This window comes from Loxodonta africana, chromosome X (genome assembly GCF_030014295.1).
Source record: "Loxodonta africana isolate mLoxAfr1 chromosome X, mLoxAfr1.hap2, whole genome shotgun sequence".
In the NCBI taxonomy this organism is placed as follows: domain Eukaryota; kingdom Metazoa; phylum Chordata; class Mammalia; order Proboscidea; family Elephantidae; genus Loxodonta; species Loxodonta africana.
The window spans coordinates 91,612,140-91,634,579 of NC_087369.1; the positions used below are offsets into that span (position 1 = coordinate 91,612,140).

The 22,440-nt window shown below is 37.3% G+C and overlaps 1 pseudogene; it reads right to left on the reverse strand.

Annotated features, from left to right (window-relative positions):
- Positions 1-7,070: 7,070 nt before the first annotated feature.
- On the reverse strand, positions 7,071-7,878 carry LOC111751382 (pleckstrin homology domain-containing family A member 3-like; annotated as a pseudogene).
- Between the last annotated feature and the right edge of the window lie 14,562 nt (positions 7,879-22,440).

Genomic DNA, 22,440 nt, shown 5'->3' on the forward strand with positions numbered 1-22,440 from the left:
GGGAATTTGCCACTACCAAACCAACTCTGCAAGTATTATTCAAGGAAGTTCTTCAAATGGGAAGGCAAGAGCATTAAATACTTGAATCTGTGCATGGGAATAAAAAATGAGAGAGAATGAGATCTCAAAATAAATAAATAGAACAACATTGGAAAATTAAGGACCAAGTACATGATATTTTTCAGGGAATAAACTCAATAATTTAATTCCACAAGAAATACAACACTGAGTTTGCAAGAAATAAGCATGAAGTAAACTACTGGATATAGAGTGTATAATGATGCTAATGGGTATTCACTAAAAGAAATAGTAGAGAGAGGAAGAAATCAGAAATAGATTTAATACATTAATGTTGTATGTTACCTGTTGTTCACACATTAAATGTTGCCACAATTGCAAGTTGTGTAATGTAGTATGTGAGGTAACCACTAAGAAATAACCTAGAAAAATGTATAGAAGAAACGAAGAAATAAAAACACTCACCCAAAGAAAGCAGCCAAACACAAATAGTAAAAGAAAAATGAGAATAAAACAACAAAGAAGATACGAGACACTCAAACATCCAATGGCAAAATGAATGGGGTAATAATCTTAAATACAAATGGTCTAAACTCCCCAAGCAAAATCAGAGAGTGGCAGAATGGATAAGAAATCATGATCCATCATTCCGCTGTCTACAAGAAACACACCATAGACATAGGGACATGGACAGACTGAAAGTAAATGATGAGAAAAAACTATTGCACACAACCGGTAAACAAAAAAGTAGCAGGGGTGGCCATACTGATATCAGATAAAATCGACTTTCAATCAAAATCTGTAATAGAAGTAAAGAAATTCATTACATAATAATAAAAGGATAAACCTAGAAAGAAGACATAACAATTATAAATATATATGCACCTAACATCAATGCTCCAAGATACCTGAAATACTGACTAAGATGAAAGGCAAACCCACAATGATAGTTGAGGAATTGAACACACCACTTTCAATTCTATACAGAATATGTAAAAAGAAGATCACTAATGACATTGAGATCTTAAATAAACCATAAGCCAATTTGACCTAACAGACATGTATAGAACACTCCACCCTTCATCAGAACAATACACATTTTTCTCCAGCACACATGGATCCTTCTGCAGAATAGGCTATATGCTAGGACACAAAACAAACCTCAACAAAACAAAAAAAGATTGAAATAATAAAAAGCATCTTCTCTGATCATAATGGTATGAATATAGAAATCAACAACAGGAAAAATAAGGAAAAACGTATGAAAACTAACAAAAAAATAGTACACTACTTAAAAACCATTGGTTCATTGAAGAAATCAAATGTGAAATTTGAAAATTCCTAGAATCAAATGAAAATGCAAACACAACATATCAAAATCTTTGGGACTCAGCAAAAGCAGTACTCAGAGGGAAATTCATGGCAATAAATGCCTACATTAAAAAAAAAAAAAAAGAAAATCCAAAATAAACAACTTAAACCAAAAACTTGAAGAAATAGAAAAGGAAGAGCAAAAGAAGTCTAAAGCTACCAGAAAAAAGGAAATAAAGACAAACCACTGGCTCAACTGACAAAAGAAAACAAAAAAATCAAGAAGAGGCAAATAACCAAAATAAGAAATGAAACTGGAGACATTACAACAGATTCAACTGAAATAAAGAGGATCATAAAAGATTACTATGAAAAATTGTGCTCCAACAAATATCAAAACCTAGATGAAATGGATAAATTCCTGGAAACACACTACCTACCTAAACTAACACAAACAGAGGTAGAAAATCTAAAGATACTCATTATAAAATAAGAGGTTGACGATGTCATAAAAAAAAATTGCCAAAAAAGAAAAAAAAAAAACCCAGGACCAGATGGCTTCACTGGGGAATTTTACCAAACATTCAGAGAAGAGCTGACACCAATTCTAATCAAGCTCTTTAAAAACATAGAAGAGGAAAGAATACTTCCAAACTCATTCTATAAAGCCAGCATCCCCCTGATACCAAAACCAGGAAAAGACATGAAAAAAAAAAAAGAAAGAAAATTGAAGACCAATATACCTTATGAATATAGATTTAAAATTTTCAACAAAATTCTAGCCAACAGAATTCTACAACGCTCAAAACAATCACACACTGGCTGGGATTAACCAATAAGCAAAGTATTCACCAGTTTACTTCTGCTTACTTACTACTCTGTGGTGCACAATTTCACCTGTTTTTCACCCCATCTTTGATGTGGTGAAACCCATGTGAAATTGTGTACTACAGACTAGTAAATAAATACAAATAAACCAGTGTGTACCTTTATTAACATAAGCCCATGCATACCTTGCTTACTGGTTAATCCACCCCTATTCATACACCATCATCAAGTGGAATTCATATCAGGAATGCCAGGATGGATCAACATTAGAAAATCAATCAGTGTAATTCCCCACATAAATAAAACAAAAGAAACAAATCTTTATATCAACTGATGCAGAAAGGGCATTGGATTAAAAAATCAACACACTTTCCTGATAAAAACTCTCAGCAAAATAGAAACAGAAGGGAACTTTCTGAACATAATTAAGGGCATATATGCAAAACCGACAGCCAACATTATACTCAATGGAGAAAGACTGAGAGCCTTCCCCTTCAGAACAGCAGCAAGGCAAAGATGCCCATTTTCACCACTCTTATTCAATATTGTACTGGAAGTCCTAGACAGAGCAATAAGGCAAGAAAGAGAAATAAAAGGTATCCAAATTGGAAAGGAAGAAGTAAAACTTCTCTATTTGCAAATGACATTATCCTACATGTAGAAGACCCTAAAGATTCCACAAGAAAACTGTTGGGACTAATGAAAGAATTCGGCAACTTTGCAGGGTACAAGATCAACATATAAAAATTAGTTGGGTTCTTTACATTAACAAGGAGTATTCCGAAAAAGAACTCAAGAAAACATTATTATTTACAGTGGCCCCCAAAACAATAAAATACCTAGAAATTAACTTAACCAGGAACATGAAAGGCTTATACAATGAAAACTATAAAACACTACTACAAGAGACTAAAAGAGATCTACATAAATGAAAGCACATTCTGTGCTCATGGATTAGAAGATTTAATACAGTGAAAATGTCAATTCTATTTAAAGCAATCTATAGATATATTGTTATCCTGGTACAAATCCCAACAACATTCTTTATGGAAATAGAATAACTAATGATCAATTTGATATGGAAAGGGCAGAAACCCTGAATACCCAAAGTAATATTGAGGAAGAACAAAGTAGGAGGCCTCACACTCCCCAATATCAAAGCAAACTATACAGCCACTGTAATCAAAACAGACTGGTGGCTGTTCAACAATACACACATAGACCAGTGAAATACAACTGAGAACCCAGAAATAAATCCAGCTATCTATGGACAACTGATTTTACCAGGGGTCAGAGTCCATTCAATGGGCAGAAACAGCCTCTTTCATAAATGGTGCTGGCAAAACTGGATATCCCCTTGCAGAAAACTGAAACAGGATCCATACTTCACACTACACAGAAAAAATAACTCAAAACTGATCAAAGACCTAAATGTCTAGCCTAAAACTCTAAAATTCCTGGAAGAAAACATAGGGAGAAAACTATGGGACCTAATCTTTTGTAAAAATAGCATAAAAAAGTATAACAACAAAAGCACAAATGGAAAAAAACAAAATAGATAAATGGGACCTCATAAAAGTTGAAAACTTATGCCCATCAAAAGACTTTCTCAAAAGTGTAATAAAAACAACCTACAGACTGGGAAAAAAATCTTTGGAAATGACTTATCCGATAAGGCTCTAACCCCTAATATTTATAGAAAATTGCAACAGCTCAAACACAAAAAGACACAGAACCCAATTATAAAATGGGGAAAGGACATGAACAGAACCTTCACCAAAGAGGACATCCAAGCAGCCAACAAAAATGTGACAAGATGCTCACAATCATTAGCCATTAGAGAGAGGCAAATGAAAAGTGCAATGAGATATCATCTCACCCTGGCTAAAACTGCACTGATATAAATAAATAACAACAAATGTTAACAAGAATATGGGAAGATTGGAACTCTTATCCATTGCTGGTTTGACTACAAAATGGTACAACCACTATGGAAAATAATTTGGCACTTTCTCAAAAAGCTAGAAATATAACTACCCTATGATCCAGGTGCTCCTTGGAAACTTCTGTGAGGCAGCTCTACTCTGTCCTATAGGGTTGCTACGAGTCAGAATAGAATCGACGGCACTGGGTTTTTTTTTTTTTTTTATGATCCAGCAGTCCCACTCCTAAGTATATACCCTAAAGACCTAAAAGAAGTGACACGAGCAGACATATGCATACATATGTTCATTGCAGCTTTATTAACAATAACAAAAATATGGAAACAACCAAAGTACCCATCAACAGATGAATGGATAAGCAAAATTTTGTATATACACGTAATGGAATACTACACAACCATAAAGAATGATGAGTCTGTGAAACATAACATGGATGGACCTGGAGGGCATAATGTTACATGAAATAAGTCAAACACTTAAGGACGAATATTGTATGATCCCTCTTTTATAAGAAGCCAAGACTAGATATATAAAGAGACCAATGTTCATTGGTGGTTGCTAGAGAGAGGAGGGGGGAAGGGGAAACATGCTTTAAATCATAGATACTTTCTATTTTTTGGTGATGGGAAAAGTGGCACTGAATGTGAATGCAGTGAGAACAGCATGACCAACGTAAATGACGTCACTGAAAAGCATACAAGAGAAAAGGATGCCTGTACTGAAGAATTTGACATATATAAGATGGAAACAATGAGGCCTGTTTGGGCAGTGGTTAAGGGCTTGGCTGCTAACCAAAAGGTTGAACCCACCAGCCACTCTGCAGGAGAAAGATGTGGCAGTCTACTTCTGTAAAGGTTTACAGCCTTGAAAACCTATGGCGAAGTTCTAAAATGTCCTATAGGGTTGATATATGTAGGAATTGACTCAACAGCAATGTTTTTTTTTTTTTTTTTTTTTAAGATGGTCACAACTCCAACAAAGACAACAAAAGGAATGTATTGTCACATATGGATGAGTATGGGCATGCAGCTATAACGGTAGGTACAGGTGTATATATATGTGAGAACAGATATGTGTGTGCAGGCACATGTATTCAGTGAAGACACAACTACAGATACTCTTCAGACATAACCAAATACCTTCTGAGACTGGTTTTCTAGGTTTGCAGGCTTAGGACCATAGTCTCATGATATAACTCAGTCAATTGACATAGTTCACAAAGTTGATGTTCTTCATCCTAGTGAAGTGAGTAGTGTCTGGGATCTTAAAATCTTGGGAGTGGCCAACTAAGATACAACTATTGGTCTCTACCTATCAGGAGCAAATGTACAAGAAAGTAACCAAAATCCCAAAGAAACCTGTCTACAAGGCTGATAGCTTACACAAGCCATGGCCTCATCAACCCTGAGACCAGAAAACTAGATGGTGCCTGGCCCCCATCACTGACCATACTGACCTGGCTCACGATTAATGGTCCTGGATAGAATGGGAGAAAAATGCAGAACAAAATTCAATTTCTTAAAAAAGTCTAGACTAACTGGACCAGTTGTGACCAGAGAATTCCCTGAGATTATTGCTTTGAGGCACTCTTTAAATCTTGAAACAAAATTATTACCAGGGACCACTTTTTTTTTTTGAATGCAAAAACCATATATTTATTAAACATCTGATTAACTTAAAAACACCAGATTAGTTTGTTTTAAAGTGCTCCTCATCCAAGACTGAAAAAAACCATCATCCCAAAGTGAATTAAAAAACAATTTACAAAGCAAACACTGACAACAGATAAGGGCAGGCACTAATCAAAAAATACTATTTGTTTTTTAGCTAAATAATACCATTCTAAAGTGATGTAGAGCAATCACCTTGACAGAATTCCTTTTTTGTATAAATATTCATAAGTAAAAAATACCTCTAGGTATTCTAAAGAGCTGCAGTCATTAATACCTTACAACAGCAGCTTAATGTCTATTTTAGGGAAAAAAAACACTAAAACCTTTTTCCATTGAAAGTCATTTATCTCTCTGGTGTAAGTGAGCAAAGTCACTACCATATTAAGCTTCTTTTCTAGAACAACATAAATAACAATGTGTACACACATTAAATTTGGTAGGTCACAGAAGTTAGAATTCATTTTCTGATGCAACAGAAAAATAAATAAAAATTAAATAGTTTAATTCAACATTTGGTATTGACAAATCAGTAATGTCAGCTTCACATATGAAGGACAACAAAGGCCGCTTTTAAAAAATCTTCAATGTATTATAGTATTTGAGCTAAAAATATTTAGAATATTAAGTGTTCCCTTTTTGCTTAAAGGAATACAATACAATCACCATCAAGATGCTGTCGGAACTCGTTTTTAGCTGGGGTAAAGTGGCCATTTGGTCCATGGCACAAGTTACATATATCACACTTCTGTCAAACTTAAATCTTATGTTTATAAAATTTCATCTTTATAAGTTACAATGCATGCTGACTAAGCTATCAGTCCCTCACAGTGTTTTAGAAAAATATCTACTCTATATTTGTTCTTATGGATACCAAAATGTTACATCATCATTTGTTTTTTTTTTAAAAAAAGAAGATGCACATTCATACTGTGAAGTTATTAGAAAATTATTCTTGCAAATAAACTATATAAAGATAAAATGCACTTCAAATGTATGTGTTTTTTTTTTTCTTACAATATTTTATAAAGTCAGAGAAATCCTAAGGGAAAAAACTACTCCCTGTAACAATAGTTGGAAACCCTGGTGGGTAGTGGATAAGAGCTACAGCTGCTAACCGGCAGTTGGAACATGCCAGGTGCTCCTTGGAAACCCTATGGGGCAGTTCTACTCTGTCCTATAGGGTCACTATGAGTCCGAATTGGCTCCACGGCAACAGATTTTTGGTTTTATAGCAATAGTTAATTACAGCAGCTTTTGCATATCAATACTTAGAGGATGCTGGACACTTCAATTTTTTTCAGGAAGAGGAGGATGGAAGAGGATCTTCCGATTCAGATTTTTTTGGCTATAAATTTGTTTTCTTCAGGAATGGCTACTGATGCCAAATCTCCATTAAGTGTATTTCTTGAACAGTGAACAAGGCTCTCTGGGTCTTCAAGGGGAATATCATTACAAGAGTCTGTATCCGAGTATGTTCTTTGGCTTTGCTGGGAGAGTCAGTGAAGTGTAGGCACTGGTTCTTTTACAGAGTGGCTACTCCGAACTGCAAGTACCAGGGTGGCTGACAGAGCTCTTCATCTCTACACTGGGAGTGAGTCTCATCATGGTGAACAAATTCCTGGATGGTGTGAACTTGCCGCATTAGGAGGTCACAGTAGAGTCGAAGTTCAGACATTTTGGCTTTAAGAGATTCACTGGTTTCATTTATTTCTTTTTCTTTTTAAGTCCTAGTATCAGTCAAAGAGGCTTTGGAGCTCCCCAGAGCAATTAGCCACCTTTGCCTTTCAGCTGCATTCACTGCTTTCATGTAGAAATGCTGTTGTCCTGGAATGATTAATTCCATTCTTTTGTTATCTGCTTAATGGACTTTAATTTCACAAACAGCCACCTTTATACTTCCTTTACTCCTTTGGCAAACATCATCCTGTGGATCAATGTAGGACAAGATTCCACCACCTAAAACAAACCTACGAGTCTGCCAACTTGCGAGATAATTGGTCCACTTGTGCAGAACTCCCTCCGTCCTTTAAAGTTCCTCGCTGTGTGTCCTCCTGGCCTGGCACCAGCTGCAGAGATGTGGAAGGTGCAGAGCATGGGACAGGTCCTCCCGAGAGCTCCCCCCGCCAGCACCAAGCTGCCCTCAGTTGGAGCGTGGTCAGAATATGGCGGCCCTTAGAGGCCTGGCTGGCAGGAGTGAGGGGGGCAGAGCTCTGGGGAGGAGAGGCTTGGCTGCGGCGGTAAGAATACAGCCACTGCAGGAATCCTGCTCCTGATACCATGGCTGGATGCTCCCTCTCGTGCCCAGGTGCTCTGTCCTCCTCCACCTTCCTCCCCCCCGCCATTTGTTTTCATTGACCAGAGACCACATTTTAATGAAATAGCCCAGTGGCACACAAAATAAAGACGATTTCCTGTAAGAATGGTGTTCTATTAATAAACCAAAAGGTCAATATTGACTCTAAAGCAAATAAGCAGAGATAAGAGGGCAGGGAAGCTAGAGTACTGAAAATGAAACAACCAAAACACAAAGAGAATGTTGACACATTGTGAAAAATGTAACTAATATCACTGAACAATCTATGTGGAAATTATCAAATGGGAACCCATCTTGCTGTGTATACTTTCACCAAAAGCACAATAAAATGCTATTTAAAAAAAAAAACCCTTTGGAGCACACACAAGAAAAAACAAGTATAAAATTATGTTACAGGACACATGAAATATAAAGACATAATTAGGAATAACAACAACAAAAGTGGGAGAGGAACAGTACAGATACAGAACTTCTTGTATGCTACTGAAGTTCATTTGGTACAACCTAACCTAAGAAGGGTGTTATAAATACAAGCTGTTAAATGTAATATTCATGATAACCAGTAAGAAAATGTCTAAAAAACATACACAAAAGGAAATGAGAAGGGGATCAAAATGGCTCACTACAATAAAACAAAACAACACAAAAGCAAGCAGTGGTAAAGGGCAAAGACAAAGAAGGATTAAGCCACACACACACAAAAATAATCTAATGGCAGAAGTAAGTCACTCTTTATTGGTAATTGCAGTGAATGTAAAGGGACTAAATGCTCCAATAAAAAGGCAGAGAGTGGCAAAATGGATTAAAAAAATGATCCAACTATCTGCTGTTTACAACAGGCAGACTTTAGACCCAAGGACACAAATAGGTTGAAAATGAAATGATGGAAAAAAATACTCCACACAAACAGTAATCAAAAGAGAGTTCAGTTGGCAATCTTAATAGCAGACAAAGTAGACTTTAAGTCAAAATCTGTTAGAAGAGGTGAAGATGAACATTATATAGTGATAGAATGGTCAATTAATCAAGAAGATTTAACAATCAAAAATAAATATACAGGAGGTGGGGCCAAGATGGCAGAGTAGTCAGATGCTTCAGGGGTCCCTCTTACAAGAAAGACCTGAAAAAACAAGTGAATCAATTATGTATATGACAAGCTATGAACCCTGAGCATCAAAGGCAAAGTTAAGAATTCAGACTGAGTGATAGGGGAGGGAGAGATGGTGCAGAAGCAGCAAAGAGTTGCTGAATAGGCAGCAATACCTCAGTCCCTATTCCCCCACAGTGAGGCTGATGGTAGTGTTCTGGGACATGGCTGCTTCAGCAAAAGAAGGCAATCAAGGTGCCGCAACCCCACCCCCCAGCGTGACCACGGAGCCAGGGCACACGGTATACACAAAAAAAAAAAAAAAAAAAAGCCTCCAGAATCTGAGACAAAACAGAGCTCTCAGCACAAAATAAGTGATTTTGTCTAATTTACTGTGTGGATCTAATAGCTTGTCTTTTTGAAAGACTCTCTCCTGTATAACTGATCCCTTCTCCCTCTGCCCCAGCCGGCTCCACTACTAGTTATTTCCCTGGGCCTGAGATAGGTCCTGCTGCACTCCCTGTGCCATTCCCCTGACTTTGGAGAAGGAACAAATTAACAAATGCGGGAAAATACTCTGCCGACTCCCTTAATCTGCAAACTTAGAGCAGAAGTGGCTCTGGTCCAGGCACAAATGGTTCACAGACTTTGTCTTCACCCCTGCATAGATCCAGGTGGCCCCGTTACAGCAGATAGGATCTGGCTGTTATAGTGCAAGGTCGAATCTGTTTGAGGTCTGACTGTAACTATTTCAGCTATGTGGCAGAGAGGCAGGTTTTTGACATTTGATACCACTCTGCCTATTAAACAGGACCCTCACCTACCCACAGCAGGGGCCTGAAGACTGGAGGCTCCACCCATGCCACCTAGCTACCTGCAACAGGGCTCCAAGGATAAGAAGTACTTACCAGTCCTTACAGTTAAAAGCACTGGATACCTATGGTATGGCTGCAGAGCCTATGCAACAGAGCTCTCTAGAGAACAGGGATGGGTTTTCCTCACCGACATTTGGGGGAAGGTTGTCAGTCCCCTGCCTTCCTCAGAATGTGACCTCCAGCTGCTACCAGAAACCTGTGCTTACATCAATCACCACTGCTCCTCTAGGATTGTAGGTGAGAGCTTGCACCACACACTAGGTGACCGACTACTGGAATACCTGAGCTGAATCTATACAAGAATAGCAAATGGACTCCTAGACTCATATACCTGGTATAGCTCTAGCCATCTGGTAACAGGACATAAGTGCTTCAAGGGCTCCAATAACCAAGTTTGCTCACTCTAGTAGCCTGTTTGGCTATATCAAAACAAAACAAAGCAAGAAGCTTTGTGAGCAAACACAAATAAATTAATAAAATAACATACATGGCTTGGAGATGACAGTCAATATCAAATCACATAAAGAAGCAGACCATGATTGCTTCAACAAACTCCCAAAACAAAGAATCAAGGACTGTTCTGGAGGAAGATGTATTCCTGACCAGACATAGAATACAAAAGAATAATATACAGAACTCTTCAAGACATCAGGAAGGAGATCAGGCAAAACACAGAACAATCCAAGGAGCCCACAGATAAAGCAGTCAAGGAAATTACGAAGATTATTCAAGAATATAAGGAAAAAAATTAACAGGCTGCAAGAATCCATAGAGAGACAGCATTCAGAAATTCAGAAGATAAACAAATAAGTTTCAGAATTAGAAAACTCAGTAGAAAGTCAGAGGAACAGAATTGAGGAGATGGGAGTCAGAATTAGCAATAATGAAGATAAAACACTTGGCAAAAATATATTCGAAGAAAAATCAGATAAAAGGATTTAAAAAATGATGAAACCGTAAGAATCATGTGGGACTGTATCAAGCATAACCTACAAGTGATTGGAGTACCAGGATAGGGAGGGATAACAGAAATTACAGAGAGAATTGTTGAAGATTTGCTCACAGAAAACTTCCCTGACATCGTGAAAATTGAAAGGATATCTACCCAAGGTGCTCATTGAACACCAAACAAGGTAGATCCAAAAGAAAGTCACCAAGACATGTTATAATCAAACTTGCCAAAACCAAAGATAAGGAGAAAATTTTAAGCGTGACCAGGGATAAGGAGAATCAAGAAGAATAAGCTTGAACCACTCAGCAGAAACCATGCAGGCAAGAAGGTAATGGGATGACATATATAAAGGATTGAAGGAGAAAAATTGCCAGCCAAGAATCATATATCCAGCAAAACTGTCTCTCAAAAAATTAAGACGAAATTAGGACAATTCCAGATAAACAGAAGCTTAGGGAATTTGCAAAAACCAAACCAAAACTAAAAGGAATGCTAAAGGGAATTCTCTGGCTAGAAAATCAATAATATCAGATATCAACCCAACAGTAGAACTCAGGACAGAGCAACCACATATCAACACAGATAGGGAACTCACAAAAATAAATCAAGATAGAAAAACACTTAAAACAGGGAATCACCAATATCATTACATAAAAGATGACAACATTAAATTAATAAAGACAGACAAAATAAAGTAGTCATAGATCTTCCATATGGAGAGGAAATCAAGGCAATATTGGGAGATACAAGTTAGGTTTGAACTTAGAAATACAGGGGTAAATATTAAGGTAACCCCAAAGAGACTAACTATCCTACACATCAAAATAAAAAAACAAGAAACACACATACACTCAGCAAAAACAAAATCAACAACAATGAAAATGGGGAACAAACAATTTACAAAGAAAAACTACTCAGCACAAAAAAAATAAGTGGAAAAATGAAACTGTCAACAACACACAAAAAAAGACATCAAAAAGACAGCACTAAACTCACACCTGTCTATAATTACGCTAAATGTAAATGGACGAAATGCACCAATAAAGAGACAGAGAGTGGCAGAATGGACAAAAAAACACGATCTGGCTATATGCTGTCTACAAGAGACACATCTTAGCCTTAAAGAAACAAACAAACTAAAAATCAAAGGACAGAAAAAATATACCAAGCAAACAACAATCAAAAAAGAGCAGGAGTGGCTATACTAAATATTTCTGACAAAACAGACTTCATATTTAAATCTACCACAAAAGATAAGGAAGGACACTATATAATGATTAAAGGGACAATATACTAGGAGGATGTTACCACATTAAATATTTATGCACCCAACAACAGGGCTTCAAGATGCATAAAACAAACTCTGAGAGCATTGAAAAGTGAGATAGACAGTTTCACAATAAATGTAGGAGACTTCAACACACCACTTTCAATGAGGGACAGAATATCCAAAAAGAAGCTCAGCAAAGACACAGAAGAGCTAAATGCCACAATCAACCAACTTAGCCTCATAGACTTATACAGAACACTCCACCCAACAGCATCCAAGTGTACTTTCTTTTCCAATGCACATGGGACATTCTCTAGAATAGAGCACATATTAGGCCTTAAAGCAAGCTTTAACAGAATGCAAAATATCAAAATATTACAAAGCATCTTCTCTGACCATAAGCCATAAAATAAGAAATCAGTAACAGAAAAACCAGGGTAAAGAAATCAAATACATGGAAACTGAACAACACTTTGCTCAAAAACAATTCTATTACAGAACAAACTAAGGATGGAATAAAGAAATTAATTGAATCCAATGAAAATAAAACACTTCCTATCAGAATCTTTGGGACACAGCTAAAGCAGCAATTTATGTCAATAAATACACACATACGAAAAGAAGAAAAGGTCAAAATACAAAAATTATCACTACAACTAGAGCAAATAGAAAGAGAGCAAAAAAAAGAAACCCTCAGGCACAGGAAGAAAGAAAATTATAAATATTAGAGCAGAATTAAATGAAATGGAGAACAGAAAAACAATCGAAAGGCTTAACAAGGCCAAAATCTGGTTCTTTGAAAAGATTAACAAAATCGATAAACCACTGGCCAGACTGACAAAAGAAAAACAGGAGAGGAAGCAAATAACCCGAATAAGAAATAAGATGGGCAATATCAAAACAGACCCAACTGAAATTAAAAGCATCATACCAGAATACTATGAAAAATTGTACTCTAACAAATTTGAAAAAATAGAGGATATGAACAAATTTCTAGAAACACACTACCTACCTAAGAGACTGAACATTTAAATAAACCCATAACAAAAGAAGAGATTGAAAAGTAATTTAAAATAACTCCCGAGAAAGAAAATCCTAGTCTTGATGGCTTCACTGGAGAATTCTACCAAATATTCAGAGAAGAGTTAACACCACTACTACTAAAGGTATTTCAGAGCATAGAAAAGGATGGAAAACTCCCAAACTCATTCTATGAAGCCAGCATATCCCTGATACCAAAACCAGGTAAAGACACTATAAAAAAGAAAAAATTACAGACAAATATCCCTCATGAACTTAGACTCAAAAATCCTCAACAAAAAGCTAGCTAATAAAACTCAACAACATATCAAAAAAATAATTCACTGTGACTAAGTGGAATTCATACCAGGTACGCAGGGATGGTTCAACATCAGAAAAACAATCAAAGTAATCCACCACATAAATAAAAGGCAAGAATCACATGATCTTATCAACTGATACAGAAAAGGCATTTGACAAAGTCCAACACCCATTCATGATAAAAACTCTCAGCAAAACAGGAATAGAAGGAAAATTCCTAAACATTATAAAGGGCATTTATACAAAGCCGAGAGCCAACATCATCCTAGATGGAGATAAACTGAAAGCATTCCCCCGGAGAATGGGAACCAGACAAGGATGCTCTTTATCACCATTCTCATTCAATATTGTGCTGGAGGTCCTAGCCAGAGCAGTTCAGCTAGATAAAGAAAGAAAAGGTATCCAAATTGGCAAAGAAGAAGTGAAAGTGTCTCTGTTTGCAGATGATAGGATCTTATACACAGAAAAACCTAAAGAATCCTCAAGAAAACTACTGAAACTAATGGAAGAGTTTAGCAGAGTATCAGGATACAAGATAAACATTCATAAATCAGTTGGATTCCTCTACACCAACAAAGAGAAAGTCAAAGAAGAAATCACCAAATCAATACCATCTACGATAGCCCCTAAGGAGATAAAATACTTAGGAATAAATCTAACCAGAGACGTAAAAGTCCTATACAAAGAAAACTGCAAGGCTCTACTGCAAGACCTATGTAAGTGGAAAACATAACTTGCTCGTGAATAGGAAGACTCAATATTGTAAAACTGTCTATTCTACACAAAGCAATCTACAGATACAATGTAATCCAGATCCAAATACCAGTGACATTTTTCAATGAGATGGAGAAACAAATCACCAACTTCATATGGAAAGGAAAGAGGCACCAGATAAGTAAAGCATTGCTGAAAAAGAACAAAGTAGGATGTCTCATTCTACGTGATTATAGAATCTTTTATACTCCCACAGTAGTCAAAACAGCCTTTTACTGGTACAACAACAGTTACATAGATCAACGGAACAGAATTGAGAATCCAGACATAAATCCATCCACATATCAGCAGCTGATATTTAACAAAGGTCCAAAGTCTGTGAAATGGGGAAAGGACAGCCTGTTCAATAAATGGTGCTGGCATAACTGGATATCTACCTGCAAAAAAAAAAAAAAAATGAAACAAGACCCATACCTCACACCATGCACAAAAACCATTACTCAAAATGGAACAAAGGCCTAAATATAAAATCTGAAATGACAAAGAATCATGGAAGAAAAAAGAGGAACAATGCTAGGAGCCCTAATACATGGCATAAACAGTATACAAAACATAACTAACATTGCACAAACACCAGAAGAGGAATTAGATAACTGGGAGCTCCTAAAAGTCAAACACCTGTGCTCATCCAAAGACTTCACCAAAAGAGTAAAAGCACTACCTATCATTTGGGAAAATGTTTTTGTGTATGACATCTCTGATCAGCATCTGATCAACATCGGATCTCTAAAGTTTGCATGCAAAAACTCAACAACAAAAAGACAAATAACCCAATTAAAAAATGGGCAAAGGATATGAACAGGTACTTTACCGAAGAAGACATTCAGGCTGCTAACAGATACATGAGAAAATGCTCATTATCATTGCCATTAGAGAAATGTAAATCAAAACTACAATGAGAATCCATCTCATCCCAACAAAGCTGGCATTAATGCAAAAAACACAAAATACTAAATGTTGGAGAGGTTGTGGAGATACAGAAACACTTATACACTGCTGGTGGGAATGTAAAATGGTATAGCAACTTTGGAAATCAATTTAGCTCTTCCTCAAAAAGCTAGAAATGGAACTACCATACCACCCAGCAATTCCACTCCTTGGAATATACCCTAAAGAAATAAGAGCCTTCACATGAACAGATATATGCACCCCCATATTCATTGCAGCACTGTTTAAAATAGGAAAGAGTTGGAAGTAACCAAGGTGCCCATCAAGGAATGAATGGATAAATTAATCAGGAGAATAGGCCCTTGTTGGCAGGCTGCAACCATTTCAGCTCTGTGGTGAAGAGGTGGGTGTTTGATATTTGAAAACACTTTGCCTATTAAATAGGGCCCTCACCTACTAACATCAGGGGCATAGGAACTTGCAGCTCCACTCAGGTCACCCAGCCACCCACAACAGAGTTCCAAGGATAATTGGTACCTCCCAGTCCTTACAAGTAAAAGACTTGGGTGACTGTTGTCCGTCTGCAGAACCTGCCCAATTGTACACTCTAGGGAACAGGGACGCGTTTTCCTCACAGACATTTGGGGGACAGTTCTCAGCCCCCTGCCTGTTCAAAGCACAACTCTTGCTGCAACCAGATACCGGTACCTACATCAATCGCCCGTGTCCCTCTAAGACTGTAGGACAGAGCCTGTAACACACACTTGATGATCAGCTACCTGGACACCTGAGCTGAATTCATACAAGAAAGGTGAATCGACTCCTAGACTGGTATACCTGATAACAGCTCTAGCCATCTGATGACAGGACGTCAGAGCTTAAAAGTTCAAAATAATCAAGCTAGCTCACTCAAGCAACCCATTTGGGCATAACAAAACAAAACAAAAAGCAAGAAGCTAGGATACAGTAAGCAAACATAAAATTAATACAAAAACTTATAGATGGCTCGGAGACAACATAAAGAAACAGATCATGATCACATCAACAAGTTCTCAAAACAAAGAATCAAGGGATCTTCTGGATGGAAGTGCATTCCTGGAATTGTTGAATGCAGAATTCAAAAGATTAATATACAGAACTCTTCAAGACATCAGGAATGAAATTAGGAAGGAGATCAGGCAATACACAGAACAATCCAAGGAACACATGGATAAAGCAGTTGAAGAAATTAAAAAGGTTATTCAAGACTATAATGAAAATTTTAATAAGCTACAAGAATCCATAGAGAGACAGCAGTCAGAAATTCAGAAGATTAATAATCAAATTATGGAATTAGACAACTCAATAGACAGAGGAGCAGAATTGAGCAAGTGGAAGGCAGAATTGGTGATCTTGAAGGTAAACACTTGGCACCAATATATCTGAAGAAAAATCAGATTAAAAAAATTGAAAAAAATTAAAAAACCTGAAGAACCATGTGGGACTCTATCAAGAGAAATAACCTACAAGTGACTGGAGTACCAGAACAAAGAGGGACAATGGAAAATACAGAGAGAATTGCTGAAGATTTGTTGGCAGAAAACTTCCCTGATATCACGAAAGATGAGAAGATATCTATCCAATATGCTCATTGAAATCCACATAAGATAGATCTTAAAAGAAAGTAACCAAGACATATAATCAAACTTGCCAAAACCAAAGATAATGAAGAATTTTAAGAGCAGCTAACAATAAATGAAAAGTCACCTACAAAGGAGAGTCAATAAGAACAAGCTGGAACTACACAGAAGAAACCATGCAGCAAGAAGTCAATGGAATAACTTATATAAATCAGTGAAGGGAAAAAAAATTCCCAGCCAAGAATCATATACCCAGCAAAACTGTCTCACAAATGTGAAGGTGAAATTAGCACATTTCCAGATAAACAGAAGTTTAGGAAATTCATAAAAACCAAACCAAAACTACCAGACATATAAAGGGAGTTCTTTGGTTAGAACATCAATAATATCAGGTATCATGCCAAGACTAGAACACTAGACAGAGCAATCAGATGTCAACCTAGACAGGGAAAACACAAAAATAAATCAGGATACAAAAAAAAAAAGCGCACAACAGGGAAACACCGATGTTATTATGTAAAAGAAAACGACTGTAAAACAATTAAGAGGGACTAAGAAATGTAGTCATAGATCTTTCATATGGAGAAGAAGACATGGCGATGTAAAGAAATAAAAGTTAGGTTTAACCTTAGAAAAATAGGGGTAAATAGTAAGGCAACCACAAGGGAGACTATCTATCCTACTCATCAAAATAAAATACAAGAAAAAAATAGAGACTCAGCAGAAACAAAATCAACAACAACGAATAAGAGGAAAAGACAATATATAAAGATAAACTACCCAGCACAAAAAATTAAGTGGGAAAAAGAAACTGTTAACAACACACACACAAAAAAGACATCAAAACGATAGCACTAAACTCATACCTGTCCATAAATATGCTGAATGTAAATGGACTAAATGCACGAATAAAAAGACATAGACTGGAAGAATGGATGAAAAAACATGATCCATCTATATGCTGCCTACAAGAGACACACCTTAGACTTAGAGACACAAACTAAAACTCAAAGAATGGAAATATATATATATATCAAGCACACAACAATCAAAAAAGAGCAGAAGTGTCAGTATTAATTTCCAACAAAATACACTTTAAAGTTAAATCCACCACAAAGGACAAGGAAGGTCACTATATAATGATTAAAGGGACAATATACCAAGAAGATATAACCATATTAAATATTTATGCACCAATGACAGAGCTGCAAGACATAAAACAAACTCTAACAGCATTGAAAAGTGAAAATAGACAGCTCCACAATTATAGTAGGAGACTTCAACACACCACTTTCAGTGAAGGACGGGACATCCAGAAAGAAGTTCAGTAAAGACATGGAAGATCTAAATGCCACAATCAAACAACTTGACCTCATAGACATGTACAGAGCACTCCACCCAACAGCAGCCAAGTGTACTTTCTTTTCCAGTGCACATGGAAAATTCCCTAGAATAGACCACTTATTAGATCATAAAGCAAGCCTTAGCAGAATCCAAAACAGTGAAATAGTACAAAGCATCTTCTCTGACCATAAGGCCATAAAAGTAGATATCAATAACAGAAAGAGCAGGGAAAAGAAATCAAACATTTGGAAACTGAACACTACCCTGCTCAAAAACGACTGGGTCATAGAAGACATTAAGGATGGAATAAAGAAATTCATAGAAACCAATGAGAATGAAAACACTTCCTATCAGAACCTTTGGGTCACAACGAAAGCAGTGCTCAGAGGTCAATTTATATCAATAAACGCACACGTACAAACAGAATAAAGGGCCAAAATCAAAGAATTATCCCTACAACTTGAACAGAGAGCAATAAAAGAAACCCTAAGGCACCAGAAGAAAGCAAATAATAAAAATTAGAGCAGAATTAAATGAAATAGAAAAACAGAAAAACAATTGAAAGAGTTAAGAAGACCAAAAGCTGGTTCTTTGAAAAAATTTACAAAATTGATAAACTATTGGGCAAACTTATGAAAGAAAAACAGGTGAGGAAGCAAATAACCTGAATAAGAAATGAGATGGGCAATATTACAACAAACTCAAATGAAATTAAAAGAATCATATCAGATTACTATAAAAAATTATACTATAACGAACTTGAAAATCTAGAGGAAATGGATGAATTCCTAGAAACACAATACCTACCTAAACTAACACAAACAGACGTAGAACAACTAAATAGACCTATAACCAAAGAAGAGATTGAAAAAAGTAATCAAAAAACTCCCCACCAAAAAAAAAAAAAGAAAAAAAAAAAGCCCTGGCCTGGTTGGCTTCACTGCAGAGTTCTACCAAACTTTCAGAGAAGAGTTAACACTATGACTATTAAAGGTATTTCAGAGCATAGAAAAGGAGAGAATACTCCCAAACTCATTCTGTGAAGCCAGCATATCCCTGATTCCAAAACCAGTTAAAGACATCACAAAAAAAATAAAATTACAGACTTATATTCCTCATGGACTTAGGTGCAAAAATCGTCAACAAAATTCTTGCCAACAAAATTCAACAACATATCAAAAAAAATAATTCACCATGACCAACTGGGATTCATATCAGGTTTGCAGGGATGGTTCAACATTAGAAAAACAATTAATGTAATCCATCATATAAATAAAACAAAAGACAAGAACCACGTGACTTTCTCAATTGATGCAGAAAAGGCATTTGACAAATTTCAACACGAATTCATAATAAAAACTCTCAGAAAATAGGAATAGAAGAAAAATTCTGTAACAAAATAAAGGGTATTTATACAAAGCCAACCGCCAGAATCATCCTAAATAGAGTCTGAAAGCATTCCCCTTGAGACTGGGAACCAGACAAAGATGCCCTTTATCACCAGTCTTCTTCAACATTGTGCTGAAGGTCCTAGCCAGAGTTATGAGGCTAGATAAAGAAAGTGAGGGCATCCAGATCGGTAAGGAAGAAGTAAAAGTATCCCTTTTTGCAGATGACATTATTTATACAAAGAGAACCCTAAACAATCCTCAAGAAAACTACTGAAACTAATAGAAGAGTTCAGCAGAGCATCAGGATACAAGATAAACATACAAAAATCATTTGGATTCCTCTACACCAACAAAAAGAACATTGAGGAGGAAATCACCAAATCAATACCATTTACAGTAGCCCCCGAGAAGATAAAAATACTTAGGAATAAATCTTTGCAGAGATGTAAATAACCCATACAAAGAAAACTACAAGGCACTACAGCAGGAAACCAAGAGACCTACGAATTGGGAAAACCTACCTTGCTCATGGATAGGAAGACTTAACATTGTAAAAATGTCTATTCTACCAAAAGCTGTATATCGATACAATGCAATTCCGATTCAAATTCCAAAGGCATTTTTTAATGAGATGGATAAACTAATCACCAACTTCATATGGAAGGGAAGAGGCCCCGGATAAGAAAAAAGTAAAGCATCACTGAAAAAGAACAAAGCGGGATGCCTCACTCTACCTGATTTTAGAACCTATTATACTGCCACTGTGGTCAAACAGCCTGGTACTGGTAAAAGAACAGATACATCGTCCAATGGAACTGAATTGAGAATCCAGACATAAATCTATCCACATATGAGCAGTTGGTATTTGACAAAGGCCCAAAGTCGGTTAAATGAGGAAAGGATAGTCTTTTTTAACAAGTGGTGGTCGCGTAACTGGATATCCATCTGCCAAAAAAAAAGAAACAAGACCCATACCTCACACCATGCACAAAACCTAACTTAAAATGGGTGAAAGACCTAAATATAAAATCGAAAAAGATAAAGATCATGGAAAAAAAAATAGAGGCAACACTAGGAGCCCTAATACATGGCATAAACAGTACACAAAACATTACTAACAATGGACAAACACCAGAAGAGAAACTAGATAACTGGGAGCTCCTAAAAATCAAAGACCGATGCTCATCCAAAGTCTTCATCAAGAGAGTAAAACGATTACCTACAGACTGGGAAAGGGTTTATAGCTATGACATTTCAGACAGTGCCTGATCTCTAAAATCTACATGACACTGCAAAAACTCAACTACAAAAAGACAAATAACCCAGTTAAAAAATGGGCAAAGTATATAAATAGGCACTTCACTGAAGAAGACATTCAGGTAGCTAACAGATACATGAGAAAATGCCATTATATCCTTAGCCAATAGAGAAACGCAAATCAAAACTACAATGAGTTTCCATCTCACTCCAACCACGCAAGCATTAATGCAAAAAACACAAAATAATAAATGTTGCAGAGGTTGTGGAGAGACTGGATCACTTATACACTGCTGGTGGGAATGTAAAATAGTGCAACCACTTTGGAAATCGATTTGGTGCTTCTTTAAAAAACTAGAAATATAGGCGGAGCCAAGATGGCGGAATAGACGCTTCCGGCGAGCCCTCTTTACAACAAAGACCCAAAAAAACAAGTGAAACGAGTATATTTGTGACAGCTGGGAACCCTGAGCATCAAAGGCAAGCTTAGACAACGATCTGAGGGGCAGGGGGAGGAAGAGGCCATTCAGAAATGGAGAGGAGTTACTGGACCTGAATCGTGGGGAGCCCTCAGGCACCATTCCCGGAGTGGCTGCAGCAGCGGCGGCAGCGGGCTGGTCCTAGCATTTGGCTGCAGTTTCCTCAGGAAGAAGTAGCCAGCCACACAGCCCACTCACACCTCCAGAACCTGAGGAGAAGGGCGCTTTCGGCAAAAGCTAAGTACTTGCATATATTTTATTGTGCCCCACTCCCCCCCACCCCCAAGCTGGCTTTGGCGGCTGAATCCCTGGGCCTGAGATAGACCCTGGTGAGCTCCTAGAGCCATCCTCCCAGCCTTGGGGAAGGAAAAAATTTGCAACTGGGGGGAAAAGATATTTTACTAGCTCCATTAACTGTGGGAGCTCAGGCAGAAGTGGCTCCTGTCCAGGCATAAACCATCCATGGACCTTAATCAACTTTCCCTTCTGCTTGGACCTGTGTGGGCCTATTTCAGAAGAATAGGCCCTTGTTGGCAAACTCCAACCATTTCAGCTGTGTGGTGGAAAGGTGGGTGTTTGATATTTGACATTGCTTGCCTACTAAACAAGATCCTCACCTACCCAAATCAGGGACCTAAGGACTGGTAGCTCCACTCAGGTCACCCAGCAACCCACGACAGGAGTCCAAAGATAACTGGTACCTCCCAGTCCTTACAACCAAAAACTTTGGGTGTCCATGGTCCCTCTGTAGAACCAACCCACCAGCACATTCTAGGGAACAGAGATGCGCTTTCCTCACAGTCACTCGGGGGTTGGTACTCAGCCCCCTGCCTTGTTCAGAGCATGACCCCCTGCTGCAATCAGATGCCGGTATATACGCCAATTACCCCTGCCCCTCTAAGACTGTAGGACAGAGCCTGTACCACACACTTGATATCAGCTACCTGGACACCTGAGCTGAACTCATACAAGAAAACTGAATGGACTCCTAGACTGATATACGTAATAACAGCTCTAGCCAGCTGGGGACAGGACACCAGAGCTCCAAAGGCAAAAATAATCAAGCTAGCTCACTC